The 14,457-nt window shown below is 43.0% G+C and overlaps 1 protein-coding gene across 1 annotated transcript in view; it reads right to left on the bottom strand.

The window, feature by feature from the left end:
- Positions 1-14,457, bottom strand: part of LOC119008443 (dipeptidyl aminopeptidase-like protein 6) — a 219,307-nt gene that overhangs the window by 191,763 nt on the left and 13,087 nt on the right. The window lies entirely within an intron of this gene.

The following is a 14,457-nucleotide window of genomic DNA, read 5'->3' as shown; positions in this document are numbered from 1 at the left end:
CCCCTCCTCTGCTTTTAGGTAGTGAGCCCGTTCATAAGTGGGTGGGCTTACAACCGAAAAGGAAAAACAACGTCGGGCTCTCCTCGGATCGGGATGTATTTCGGTCCCTCCTCTTTCCTCGCATGCGGAGCAGTAAATCACACGGGAGGAGAGATAATTAAAGCGGAAGGATGGAGGAGAAGTTTGAGTGTTTTACGATCCACCGCTGCTGCCTGAGAGAGAGGGAGGAGAAGATGCGCAGAGAAGCAGATACAACAAACCCTCTTTTTTTTCCCTTTTGTGCGCGTCCAGTGCGTAAACTGGCGACACACGCGCGGCTGTAATCAGCTGCTCGTTTCCGCGCATGAAGGTCACGATGATGAGGAGCTGCTGTCTCCAAACATCAGGTCTCATAACTCTGATCACTTCCCAGCGATCCCTATGAGTGATCGTGACTTTTATGCGGAGTTAATCTAAAAAAGCTTAAAGGTCATAATTGAAGGGGAACTATTATTAATCACCAGCCTGTGAGGACCTGTGCTGGTTTCCTTCAACTCGCTGTAAAAGAAAAACTCAAGTCTTTGTCATTCAGGGCCAGTTCTTCCTTGAACTATTCAGAAAATGTCACCGAAGCATCATCCACCTCAGACGCTGGTTTTTCAAACTTTCTGCGCTCAGAGGCAAAAGCTCAAAGCACACCTGTACTCACATCTGTCAAATCAGTCCTTTCAACACCTTATTTAATCACTAAACACGTTTATGTGTCTGCTCTGGAAGCTTCACGGTGCAGCGTTTGCCTCTATCCATGAAATGAACGTGTAAAAACTGGTCAGCAGCTTCATATCCAAAATTCATCATCTGGGAAATCAACCAATCAACTCTGACTGTGTGTGAGCAACAAGCATCGATGTTACAAACACAGAGTCCGGCTCTCCTCGTCCGGCTGTGGTCCTCCTACAGAACACGGTCCGATTGCAACAGCTTTATCCGAGATGTCGGGGTGGATACAGGTCTCTGATTTCACATTCACGTTAGCCAGGAGCAGCATCAAACCAAGCCGGATTAGCGTGGCTCTAGTCCCGACTCTCTTCCTCCCTCGGGCGGTCCAGCTGGTCATCATCTCCAGTGATGATGACGACAGTGTTTCTGAGATAAGCAGTAAGTAAAAAACCAGGCAACTCAAAGTGTTTTTAAAGATATTAGAGATCATGGAGAATATAGAGATTAAAACTGCATTGAAAAGACAAAAGACAAGTCAGAAGACATCAGCTACCGGCAGCTGCATCTTCACACGTCACTGCTGCCATAGTTAGAGGTGCAGTGTGAAATGTACAGCTAAAGTAAATTTAAAAAACTTGTTCATAACTTGTTGTATAGTTTTATATTAGAATAATAATCAATAGTTGTAAAAAAAAAAAAAAAAAAAAGCCCATGGCACACTTGGACTCGCCTCCTGGCTCACCATTTGGGAGCCGATCGTCTGCATTATAAAACTCTTCCAGTTTCCAGCTCCTCGTGTCTTCACCGTCTGCCCCGGTGGTTCCCACCATCCAGTATCACCATATTTCAGCCAACAGCGTGTTCTTACTAAATGTCAATAAGATATTTGCTTCCTCAACCTGATCAAACAGCAACAGAAGACTGAAAAGAAACAAAAAAACATACAAGTACATGATAATGATGATGTCTCCTGGTCAGTCACAGCTGATCAGCAGGTTATTAACACGTGTTTCACTTTGACCTCATCAGGCTGCAAACTCCTCAGTTACACAAGAAAGAACAACTCCACTTTAAGTAAAAATTTTTAAAAAAGAAGTTTTAATTATTGGGGAACAAATCGACCCAGACTGTGCACTTGTTTTATTTATTTTCTTTCTGTATGAGACCTCGCAGGCTTCGACGTCGTGTGCAGTTACAGCTGAAAGAGAATTAAAATCTACCTCCCCTGCTTCTTTTAGAGGAGCGGCTCAATGATATGGATTTCTGTCATTACTTGGAGGGGAGTCATCTGACTCGCACTGTAAATTTGTTTGGATTAATTAAAGCGAGGTGGCTGTTGTACAGTCTGACTGAGCAACCACTAAAATCAAACTCATTACAGCTGCTCAGACTGTGGACACTGGAGACACAGCGTGTTTGTGCTGGCAGGACGTATTCTTCTAACTCTGGCAACATGTTGTTGTTGTTCTGTACAGCTTCGTTCAGCTCAGCGGTCCAAATCCATTTTTTTTGGTATATCCAGATTGATTTTTTTGGAGTCTGGGCGCTCTTGTTTCTCATATTGAATTTCAAAGTGTCTTTTGTGTCACCAGCATGCAGTACACTGTTATAACCACCCATGAAGAGAAGTTGGTGATGTCCGGACACTAAAATCTGATTCTCATCACCCGCAAACTCTGTCCGATTTGAAAAAGTAAGTCTGATTTGACTGCGGTCTGAACATGAGCGTATCGGACGTGATCTGGTCCAAACAAAGACGAGACGCTTGTGATTACAAGGAGTTGTAGGCAGGGGAAATGAAATGTGCTGACGCTCGTAGTCCAGTATTTAAATTGAAGCAGCATTTCTTCACCACGTCATCACCTGAAAACAACTGATAATCGGGTTTATGTTCTGAAGAGAATAAAAACATGTAAAATATGAAAAGCAGTTACATCCTCGGTCGCACCAGCAGTATTCATAACTGCAAAACGTCTTGTTATCCATCTGAAATAGAGCTGAAACACACAAGGTTCATTAGGCCCCCGCAGGTGAAGCTTATTGATTTCCATTATTGACATCAATATCTAATCACAACAGAGACAAAGATGAAGCGTAACTAATTACACACTGTGGTGTGGCGAGAGCTGAGGTGTGGACGTGCAAACATTTCTTACACTTTCTGCCTTTTAATATCACTTTAACTCTGAATATTTACTATTTCTGGCTTTAAAAAAAAAAAACAGAACGCCCACTGAAGAGCGAGCCCTCTCTCTGGATCACCGGCTTTCAAGTTGAAGGCTGCCTCAGTTCTCGTTCTCTCTCTCCGGCTTTAACAAATCAATATCAGTGTCGAGTCTTCAGAATTTACACTCGCGGTGTTTACTGAACTCTCTGCTGATGCAGCCGGGCAGGCCGAGTGTCCTAAACTCACAGCAGCAGCAGCAGTTCACAGAGAAGAAGAAGAAGAAGAAGAAGAAGAAGAAGAAGGTTCCCCTCCCGCCAACTGGGAAGTGCAAACAGCATGTCTCACATAAATCTCATTTAAAAGTGGTTGGTATTAATTACAGTGGATAAGGCTGTCAAAACAACCTAATGGGGGCATCGGGCTCCCTCGACTCCAGCTGGACTGCTGACAGAGGGAGAACACAGCAGCTGCAGAGACAGGTAGCTGGCTGCGCCGCTTCATTACTGTGTCGGCATTTTTATTTATTTAATTCTCTCTTCTTCATTTTTTTTTTTACTGATTTTCTTCATAACTGCTCCGTGGAGTTCTTCTGTCAGCGGCTTTAAAAGATAACCTTCATAAAACACCCCGCTTCCAACCCGCGGCTACAACTCCTGTAAATAACGGCATTCTGCTTTGCTGATAGTGCCACATTTAATCAGGGTTTATGTATCAAACACGACACGTAAACTCCCCTCGACCCCCACAAGCTGGCCTGTAATACACATGCAATATTGAATTCGCCTTGTTGTTTATTCCCCGACTAGACACATTGGGCCAAGTTGAGATTCATCACGTACAGGTGTGGCGGCCAAGGACATCTGTAACAACAATGTTGGCAGCGCAGGAGCCAGCAGCAGCTGCCTGATGTTCAGACTCTCAGGGAAAATGGCTGGCCGGGGATAGGTAAGTGCTAGTACGCTCCGCGAAAAAAATAGGCGGTTGAGAGCAGCCAAAGCCACCGAGCTGCACGGGAGCTCTGCTGGGGAGAGAAAATCAGCTGGAGTGTGGACAGCTGCCGCCAGACTCCAATCTGGAGAGCTACAATAAACTGCTGGCAGAAGTGAACTGCTGCGTAACAGAGGCAGCATGTGGAAAATCTGTTTTTTATTGGACGCATCACGGCATCGTCCCAACAACTTCACAAAAACTGCACACAAATAATCACATTAGGGCTTCAACAATTAGTCAATTATTAGATTTCTTGCCACATATTTTGACAATCAAATAATCATTTTGGTCAGTTTTTCAAGCAACGTATGCTGATTCTAGCTTCTTAAAAGCGCAAAATATAACAAAATAAAGCTTGTTGACAGCTCACATATTCCGACATTATGACTTTTAGACTGTTATTAAGATGTGAAAATGTTACGATTTAGTTTAGGCAGCAAAAGTACTTGGGTAGGTTTGTGCACAACACCTACTTGGTTAGGTTCAGGCAGTAAAGCTACATTTACATTTAGCGCATTTAGCAAATGCTTTTGTCCAAAGCGACTTTCAGTAACTACATTTGTCACAAGAAGGAAACCACGACATACCATCTTCAATGGAGTCAAAAAGAAAGGCTAGAAACAATTGTCGAGCTCTCATCCGAGGATCGTAGCTGCTATTTATCAAGGAAAAGACTTTTTTTTACGTTTTAGAGCATCTATTAGACACTTTTGTCCAAAGCGACTCACAGTAATTCATACACACATTCATACACTTATTGGTGGTGGCTGTCATGTGAGGTGCTGACCAGCAACAACAGAGGCAGTTTGGGGTTCGGTATCTTGCCCAAGGACACTTCAACATGCAGATCAGGGGAATCGAACCAGCGACCTTCCGATAAAGAGACGCTGGCTCTACCACTGAGCCACAGTCGCCCCCCTTCAGATGCTGTGTGGTTAGGTTTAGGAAAACATGATACTTCGGCCTAAAATAATGATGTGCTGGAAGTAAGAACAAGCTGTTGTGGCTCACACACTGTGGTTAAGGTATGAGAAGGGTTAAGCAACTCAAACATACACACAGTTTATAAAAAGGTAAATGTTAAGTTACACCAGCTCTGATCTCGACTGACTCATCCTCTACATACTCACTTAAACGGAGCACTGTGTCTCTGTTAGCACCTAATGTTGGCACAGGACATAAATCGTAGGACGCTGAATAGTCCAATAAATCTTGGAAACAGAAGGTGCTAATATGCTCCTTTATCATTCGTTCATTCTTTGAGGAAAGACGGGCACAAGAGACAAAATGAGAATTAAGCATTTTATCTATTAGGACTTCAATGTCCATGAGAAACTGCTTCAACCTGACAATAAACATATTTAGCAAGTAACCAGACAAAGTAAAAAAAAAACGTCTCTCCTCTAACCTCCTACAAACCTAAAGCAGAAAATGAGCTGCAGGCGTAAACAGTGAGAGCCGAGACGACCGACTGAGACAAAACAGGAAACATTTATATCTGTCTGGACGGACAAAGAGTCCAGAGAGGGAGGCTGAGAAACACACAATACACCACACAGAGGAGATTACAGTATCAGTAGCTGTAGATAGTTTCTTGTACTTTGTTATTGACAAAGACAGGATCCATAACCGAGAACTGGGAAGTCAGATCCAATTCATTAAAACAGTAATAACAGGTTCATGATCATGTTTAGGTTTAAAGTCTCATCTTTATAAATGCTGCTCCTGCAAACATGAGGCGACGTTCTTGTTATAAACACGAAATCTTTCGTCTTGTTGTTTCTTGGTTACGTCTTTGTTGAAGCTTTCTCTGCAAACGAGAGATTTTTCAAAACGGCATCCAAAGAGCAGCAGACGACAGCGGCGGTGGAAGACGTCTTTTCATACAGAGATACTATCAGTAAGATCTACCATCAGGATAAAAAGATTCTTTGATCTTGTTGGCAGAAGTGTTCATTTAAACTTTTGTTTGGGGGCTTTGATGGATCTCTCTCTCACTCCTGTTAGTCAGGATTCATACTGAATGACACACAGATGATCAGAGAAGCACTGAGCTTCCCTAAAAATCCCAAACAGTTGGTTTTCACAAGTTACATCAGCGATTATACAAAGATACAGTTACAACACAGGCAACACAGAGACATAGGCAGCCAAGTGACCAGTAACGTACACATGTGAGTATTCACTGTAGTGCTTTTGAATTCAAACTCTGACACGGCAGCAAGAAAAGTCATTAAATCTTAAAAAACAAATCCAGGATTGATCGGCCCAGATCCCCAGTGGAGTGAGTCCAGAGAGCAAGCTTCATGCTGGTGACGGCAGTCATCCAGCACAATAAACTCAACCGAGACCTTCGCTCGGACAAATCGATGGCTTCATTATCAACTTAATTACCTGATTCTACGATATCCTCCACGCCGCTGTCACCGTTGTCTTTTTGCCATTTTTAATGACAGCTTGAGAGATACTGGACTTGTTTCAAAGAGGGATAAAATTACTGTGAGCAATATCAGCATCAGCCTAAATTGAATCAAGATCGCTACTAAATCCTCTCCGGACACAAACAACTCCAACTGAAGGGTATCGTTTCAAAAAAAGAAGGAAAGAAAACTCGCTGGAGTGTCTTAGAGCAGATTAATCCTAAAAAAAATATCTGTTAACACGAGGGTCAATGTGCTTCGGAGTTCAAACGTGGCTCAAGGTTTTTCGGCCAAAGGTCAAGAGTGATCGATGTTCTAGCAAACCAGAGATAGCCGAAAATGTAAAACCATTACCGAGCAGCGGGAAAGCCAACTATTTCAGCACAAACACCATCCACCGATTTGCATCTCAAACATCTTTCTGTAGAAAATTTCTCCCTGAAAACGCTGGGTGCACTTCTCCGCTGGTGGGGAGCGCCGTAATCTAGATAAGAGGTTTCTGCTGACCTTCCCCGCCCCGGACTGTCAGAGCGACAGATCGTTACCATCTCTAATGAATTCAGGAGCAGGAAAAAAAATGGTGCACAGGCGTGTAAAGCGCACATTAATCTTGCAGCCTCGTTGCAGGAGGTCTATTAGCCACATAGAGGGCTGGAAAGATCATGAACTAATGTGGTGTTTTGCTGGTATATAATTTCTTTAGGTTTCCTATAGAAAAGCAGCGTTGGCCTTTTTTTTTTTTTACTTTGGCTTTTATGCAAATACTGAATCCTGTTTAAAAAGTGCTGCAGGTGAAAAACTCCTAATAAAATATGACATCAAATAAATTGCAAACCGTAGCGCTACCTCACAGTCTTCTCTCCGTAGCAGTTGGCAGTATGAGACAGAAAAAAAAGTTAGTGTAATTATTTTCCAACTTAGGGAGACTTTTGCTTCCTCTCCGCCCCGTGACGGAGCCAGTAAGCACATCTGAATATTAATGGAACAGTTGCCTTGAACAGCAGGCGTTTGTCAGGAACTTGGATCAGATTCATCACTTTAACCTGCTCTGCCCCGCTCAGGGACGGATGATGAGTTCCCACGAGCACAGCAGCTGGCTTTCGGCTTCACAACTCACACTCGAACGGTTCAAAAGGATTAGAGCACGGGTGTTAAAGTGAGCGCGCGAGAAAGGAAAATCAATACGTGCATGCATAAGTTATTACGAGCTAATTCGACGTCGACTTTAAATAGATGTTGTCGTCTCGTTAAAAAGTGATATTTCATCAGTTGTTACAGCTGCTCCGTCCCTCACGGTCCGCGAAAGAAGGTGTTCTGTTCTTACAGGTCAGGGAGGACTTTGCACTGGGAAAATCCTATTGACTGCAGTATCACACATTTTACATTTCTAACAGAGCCAGGACTGAGATTCAGTGTTTACATGCAGCCAATAGACGTCTTTTTAAGTGAATGTGATGGATTGATTGTTTGCTCAACACCTGCTGCACCTGGCAAGGTTTCCATTCTCACACAGCGAACACTGTGTCCATAACAGGAAATGGAGGTAGAAAAAAAAAGCAGGTTTCTCATTTCTAGACAGTGATGGTCAATGTTGTTAGCTGAAATGACAGATGTAGCTAACAGAGTTGATCAACTGTAGCTTCTCCTGCTATCTAATCAAGCTGACCTTCAAAAGGTTCGCATCTGCATAATCGATATTGGCCCTGACAGAAACAGTTAATTAGCTAGAATGCGCTTGACCCCAATTTTTTCTTTTAATTCTAACCTTCATTGGCTGCTTGACATGTGAGCTAACGCTGTCTGGAGTTGCTGAAGTTTAGCTAGCCTGAACTTGAATCCAGTGAAGAGAGAGGACAGAAATGCTAAACCACAAGATGATACTAACAATATCTACACCCAGACAGGGGAAATGCTACATAAATGGGAGGAATATCTCTTTAAAAATGTAATGAAATGCTCTCGGTCTTGGAGGTAGCACTCCGTTAGCCTACTAGTCTACTATAGGGAGTAAGCTAGTTAGCCCTTTAGCCAGACATGCTAGCAATTGCAGGTTAAAGCTGATACATGTTGATTCAGTGTATTCCTTATATTTTGTTCTTGTTTTTCTTTGTTTAAAGGCTAAAGAAAGACACTTAACATTAAAAAGTATTGCTTTTATTACAGTCCCATGAACACCGCCTCAGCATACGCTTAGGGTTGATCCGATACTGATACCAGAAATAACTCTAATTATACCCAAAAATAGTGGATCAGTTGTTGCTAATCACATGAGTCTATGCATCTGTCTGATACCACGTAAGTATCCATGAATGACAAGTGAAAAAATATTATCCGAACACCTCTGAAACTTGACAGACCTGCCAGGGAAGCTGCTTAACTACAACCGGAAGCTAGCTGTTCAGGGTTCAGCACACAGTCCGTGCAAAACTATCAACATGATTCATGTTTATGGTTTCTGTGCAGTTCCAGTTCACTATCTCTGTATGAAAAACACACTTGTCACCTCTCCCAGATAGTAAACTTCTTCCCTGTTGGCCCGAGAGATTCTCAGCTTCATCAACATTTACATATGTGTCCCACTGTACTGTCAACAGACTGTAAAATGATTAGACCTGGTTACTGGGTAACAACCATTAAGGCTGACTGATGGCACTGTGCAGAGCTGGATGTACTTTGCACGTGCCTGAGCCACTCATGTTTATCCAACAGGGAGATACAGCCCACAGGGTTTCTGATGAATTTCACGGGCATACCTAATCAGCTGCGGCGTGACTGAGTGGTGCGAGCTTTAAGAGCCGGACAATCCATCCAAAATCCATGTTAGTCTTTACACCACATGGCCCTCTCCATGTGGACAACCAAACAGTACAAACACAAGTGGTTGCTGGATACTGAGCAGATGCTTTTACAGCCCTGAATCTTCTGGAAGACTTTGTTTGTTCCCACTCAGCCACGAGGGATTTAGTGAGGTTGAACCTGGTTCGGTTTCCTTACAGACCTGCGTTTGTGGATGGGGGCGTCCATATACCCATAAAAATACAGTTTACTTTGTAGGTCTTGTGTCATTTAACTTTTATGCATCACCTTCATGACTGGTTCTCTTGGCATAGGGTAGCAACACACTTTTATTTTCATGACTGATTACTGCCCAGGGTTGAAAATCACGTATTCAGGTTTTACTTTGTCCAAACAACAGTCCAAACCCCAAAAACTCTTCATTTCACTAATCAGCATTGGAAAATAATGTGCAGGGTTTTGGATTAAGAGCTGCAAACTTTAATACGATCCTCAACCACGGCACCTTCCATCCGTCCAACCTGACCAGCTGGACCGCCCCACAGACGAGAAGAGGATTGAGATAAGATGTTTGCTAAGCTTGGATCTAAGGGGCTAATGTCCTGTTGCAGTAAAACAACGAGAATTCAGCGAAACATTGCGCTCACATCTTTACAGAGGCCTGTCTCCAACACAACTTCCCAGATCAAGCTGCTCTGCTCTAATGTGGACCATCTTCGACGACATATTTGATGCTTGGTGCTTAATTAGAGTCGAAGTCTATGGATAGTGTTTACCTGACGTAGAGCTGCTAAACCATATCATCATCACCACTGTGTTGCTGCTGTTTGCGTTCATTCAGACACAAATTTGAGGAAAAAAACAGAAGCTGGAACCAGAAAATATTTGAAACTTTTGATTCATAATAGACTTAAACGATGAACCCATTATCAAAACTCAAATCAAGCTAATTTCCTTTTGATTGACTAGTGATTAATTGTTCCCTCTGTGGCCGTTACATGATTAGTCCTTTCTCAATGCTTCTCCTGCATTGCAGCGGATCACATCTGCTGCTTTACTGCCTGATATTATGATTTATAAATTGAATAAGTTCTGTTAAAACATCCATTCATCAATTATCTATAATATAACACAATCCGCTGGTGGGTCGGGGAGGGCGCGCTGGAGCCGAGCCGTTCAAAACAAAACCACTAATTCCTGTTATGTGTAGCTGTACAGTACCGAGACTTTAAACAGAAGTTTTTACATTAGCTGACATCAGTGAGTAATGAAACATGCCAGTAAAGCTCCCCTTCCTGTCATCCTCTTTGTCATTTTCTCTGCTTTCGAACGAGCTGCATTCAGACGTGCCACTGGAAAAGGCCGTCTTTCATTACCAGTCAAGGCCCGTGGATGCCGGATATCTTCTGTGAAACGCCCATTTGGGAAGATTAACTACAGGAATATGCTTTAGTGTCTGATAACGGGAGAGTCATATCACATCGCCCAAGGTGGTTTCTGGGGCAACAGCGCGGCCATCAATCAGCTGGGTGTAATCTCACTCCAAACCGTTGTCGGCATGCAAATTAGTGTCACATTTCACAGGGCGCCTGTGCGTACGCACCGGGAAAATTGGAAAACGTCTGGTAAATAACACTGTAAGACTAGATTTATATACAGTACATGTAAAGAGAGGGATTGTGTACAGAATGTGCAGCGATATGACGAGTTAGAAGGACATAAAAAGTTTCTTTGCATCAGGATACAGTCGTCAGATGAGTCCAAAGTGCGTTCTGTGTGAATTCAGGTGAAATTCAGCCATCGTTGGTCACTTTGACCTGCAGGTTTCAGTGCATTTTAGCTGCAAATGTCCGATCAGGTCAACGTGAGAGTGATGGATGACAACAACATTCAAGGCTTTTCATTTCGTCAACCTTTGCCAGATGTATCCAGTCTACAGACTTGAGAAATAATCTTAAAGTCGCCCAAACCAATGTGTCGTTCTTAAGGCCTCTACACACTGGGGAGCGTTTTACTCATGTGATTAATTTGCAGGTCATTATTTTCGAGTTGTTGTTTTTGTCATTTGGACTTTACACAGCAAAAAAGAGCCTTTTTTTTTTTTGAGGGAGGTCGATTTGTCTGAGCATCTGCACGGCGAATAAAAAAGCATCAACCAGTCACATCACACCTCATGACAATGGCAAACTTGATGACTGTGTTTGTCATGGTCGTGTATTATATGACAAAGAACACGACATTATGAAGGCGATTCGACAAAGATGACTTTGGATGAGTAACTCTGATTGCTGCTGTATATATGTGTGATTTATCGACGGGCAGTTATATCCATCTGTGCTCTCTTTAAATCCACCAGACTACTTTAACATATTAACACATCTTAAGGAGGAGGTCCTGGAGCCCTGCAACAGGAAACTCAGATGAATGTGTCTGTCAACCAGCTGGTCAGTGCAACCCCACAGACCATCGTGCCACAAAATTCAGACATCGGAGAGCATCGCAAACTTGTGTCGCTGGCGGTGTGAACAGTTTTGATGCAAGTATTTTGCATTTTGGGATCATTTTTTCGTCAAGCCAGCAGCGTGTCAAGGCCTTACACTTCCACTTTTGTATGTACCAGTTTTTATTCTTTTAAAGGTGTACTACGTAGTTTTGGGGAAGACGTTCTATGCATTTTTTTTATGCCTTAAACTAAATAAACAAATTCCCCCCCTCGTTTTCATGACTGAATCAACAAACCAGCTTGAAAAAAACAACACCTGGCGGACCCCGCCACCGTTGGAGTATCAAACTATCTTCTGGAGATCTTATTAATTCAGTTATGGGAAAGAATAAATATGTCTGGGTTTCTATTATCACCTCATTCATTCCTTTTCATTTGATACAGATATGACTTGTATATATAATTTTGTACTATTTTTACCCATGTCCCTATCATTTTCAGTGGAAATCTTCATATACCTTTTCATTCTTTTGTTTTCCATAGCGGTCCTTTTTTAAAAAAAGATGTCTTCTGGTGTATGTACATAGGTGACTATAAAGCTGTAGGACCCCCAAGAGCATTTGTATAGTTTATGTCTTGACGAAAGCGACAGAAACTTTGAGTTTCATTTCATAAATCTGCCAATGCAAAGATGAAAAGTAAAAACTAAAGACTGACCAAGAGTAGAGCAGTCTCCAGTGTTTCCTAACATAATAATACATCCAGTTTTGTCTTCAGCGTCACATCCACTCTGTCTATGCCTCGCAGACAACACAGCTAATGACGAACGCTAATATACAGCATAAACAGGCAATTACAGACCACAAATCTAGTAAATCCCCTAATGCTGACAAAACACCGGCGATAAACAGAATCAGAGCTGATGTCTGACATAATGGAAATCTTCAGGAGTAGCCTTTAACTTTAAACTTCGGCGCTCCGGTGCCACAACACGCTCATTAAGACATATATTAACTTCATCATTAAGAGAGGAGTTAATGATGCTAAAAGATTAATCCCCGAGGCTGCAGCTTTCTGAGATAAATCACGCAACAGACTGCACACTTGTATACAGGTCCAACAGTATACACTGAACCAGGTTAGCCTAAAGGACGGGCGGCTGAGTGGGCTGCTTTTTTTTCCCCCCACATTGCACCTGCATATCTGTCCCACTTTCTGCTGTTGTCTACAGCTTGCTGCTCATTTTAGATTGCTCTGTCTCTGGAGGCACGAAACCCATTAAGTGAAACTAATACAAACAGGCAGCAAGGTGAGGTTCAGCCGTAGTGAAATATCAGAAAGTATAATGCTTTTGTTAAACTTTAACGACGGCTCAAGCTCTGGATTGAGTTGAAAGAGGTGGTTGATGGCTCCACTGATCCCTTCATCTGTCTGATTCGCTGCCATTTCAGCAACAAAACCTCTCATTATTACTGGCTGACAGTACACAGCGCCGGCCCTTTGCTCTTTATCCATCTGTATTAATGTGCCAGTGCGTCCCATAGATGTGTTGGCTGCACAGGGCTGGATCTGTGTTTGTGTGCCCCCCGAGGATGATTTACAAAGCATTGATCTGGAGGCTCACAGTGTGGAGCACAATAAAAACGTTGTTTATGTTCAGACGACCAGCGTTCATTGTCAAGGGGAATGGCATCTTGTTTTAGGGCAATGTAGAGCACCATGGGAGTTAACGCGACAAATCATTTCTTTTTAACTGCCAGGGACGCGGGCACGGATGAAGCTCATGTGATCGGTGTTACGCCAGCTTTTTGCAATAAGTCAATAAAATCGCCCTTCGCCAGTTATATGAAAATGGGCCGTGGCAGGGCCGCGGCTATACATTTCAATAAAGGCTGCAGATTGGAAGTGCAGCGAGACAAGGACGGCGCTCGGAAAACAATATGTAAAAGTCATGGCCGAGCCAGGCAATCAGGCCGAATAGGGCCAAATGACTAGGTTCAAATGATAATGTGCAGCACATAGAAGGGCTGAAATTCACTTTTGAGGGTGGTAATGAAAAGCCCTGCGCTGTTTAACTGGCACTTTAAAGTCATACAGTGACACAAAATCTGCTTTTAACACAATGCACATTTTATCTGGGGTACAAAAGAATCCATCACAACAACTTTAAACGCATCATCAGTAGTCCCGTCTTTTGATACCGTGACATCATGACATCACACTACGTCACCATGTCACACATTCGCGTAATTTATGCCGTTATTCCCAGTAGAAGTGAAGCTAACTGGAGGCTAAAAACAAAACAGAGGCGACCGGAGACATGATGAACGATTTTGGCTCAGGTGTGTGTGAGCAGACGTAAACCTGAAGCAACAAAACCAACAAAAACAGGCAGGGGAACACCTTAGAGTAAAGCAAAAACTAAGTACGGTACGAAACGGAAGAAGCATGGGGAACACAGGCAGGAACACAAGGAACACAAGGAACACTGGAGACAAGGGACAGATTTGGGGGGCGGCAGCCCAGATGAACTGACAAAAAGTAAAGCAACAACACAGGCTAAAATACAAATAAACCTAAGGAGGGGATGAGCTGCAGGTGGAGAGACACTGGGAGCGGTGTGAGACAGGTGTGAGGGAACAATGGTGAGGAAGCATCGGAACAGATGAGGGGAAAAGAACACCAGGAACTCATGAAGGGAACCAGAACATCAGGAACACATGAGGGGAACCAGAACACCAGGAACACATGAGGGGAAACAGAACACCAGGAACACAGGTGAAAAAGAAAACCAGACACAAATGGGGGAACCGGAACACCAGAATAACATAAGGGAAACAGAACACCAGAACACAGGTGAGCAGGGAGAAAAACGTCATGAGAGACGGTACAGGAAACCAACAAACCAAAAATCCCAAATCTAGCAGTGACCCAAAATAAAA

The sequence above is a fragment of the Acanthopagrus latus genome, chromosome 19 (genome assembly GCF_904848185.1).
Source record: "Acanthopagrus latus isolate v.2019 chromosome 19, fAcaLat1.1, whole genome shotgun sequence".
Taxonomy (NCBI): Eukaryota; Metazoa; Chordata; class Actinopteri; order Spariformes; family Sparidae; genus Acanthopagrus; species Acanthopagrus latus.
Note: the sequence above shows the minus strand (reverse complement) of the source record. Positions and strands in the feature narration are given on the sequence as shown.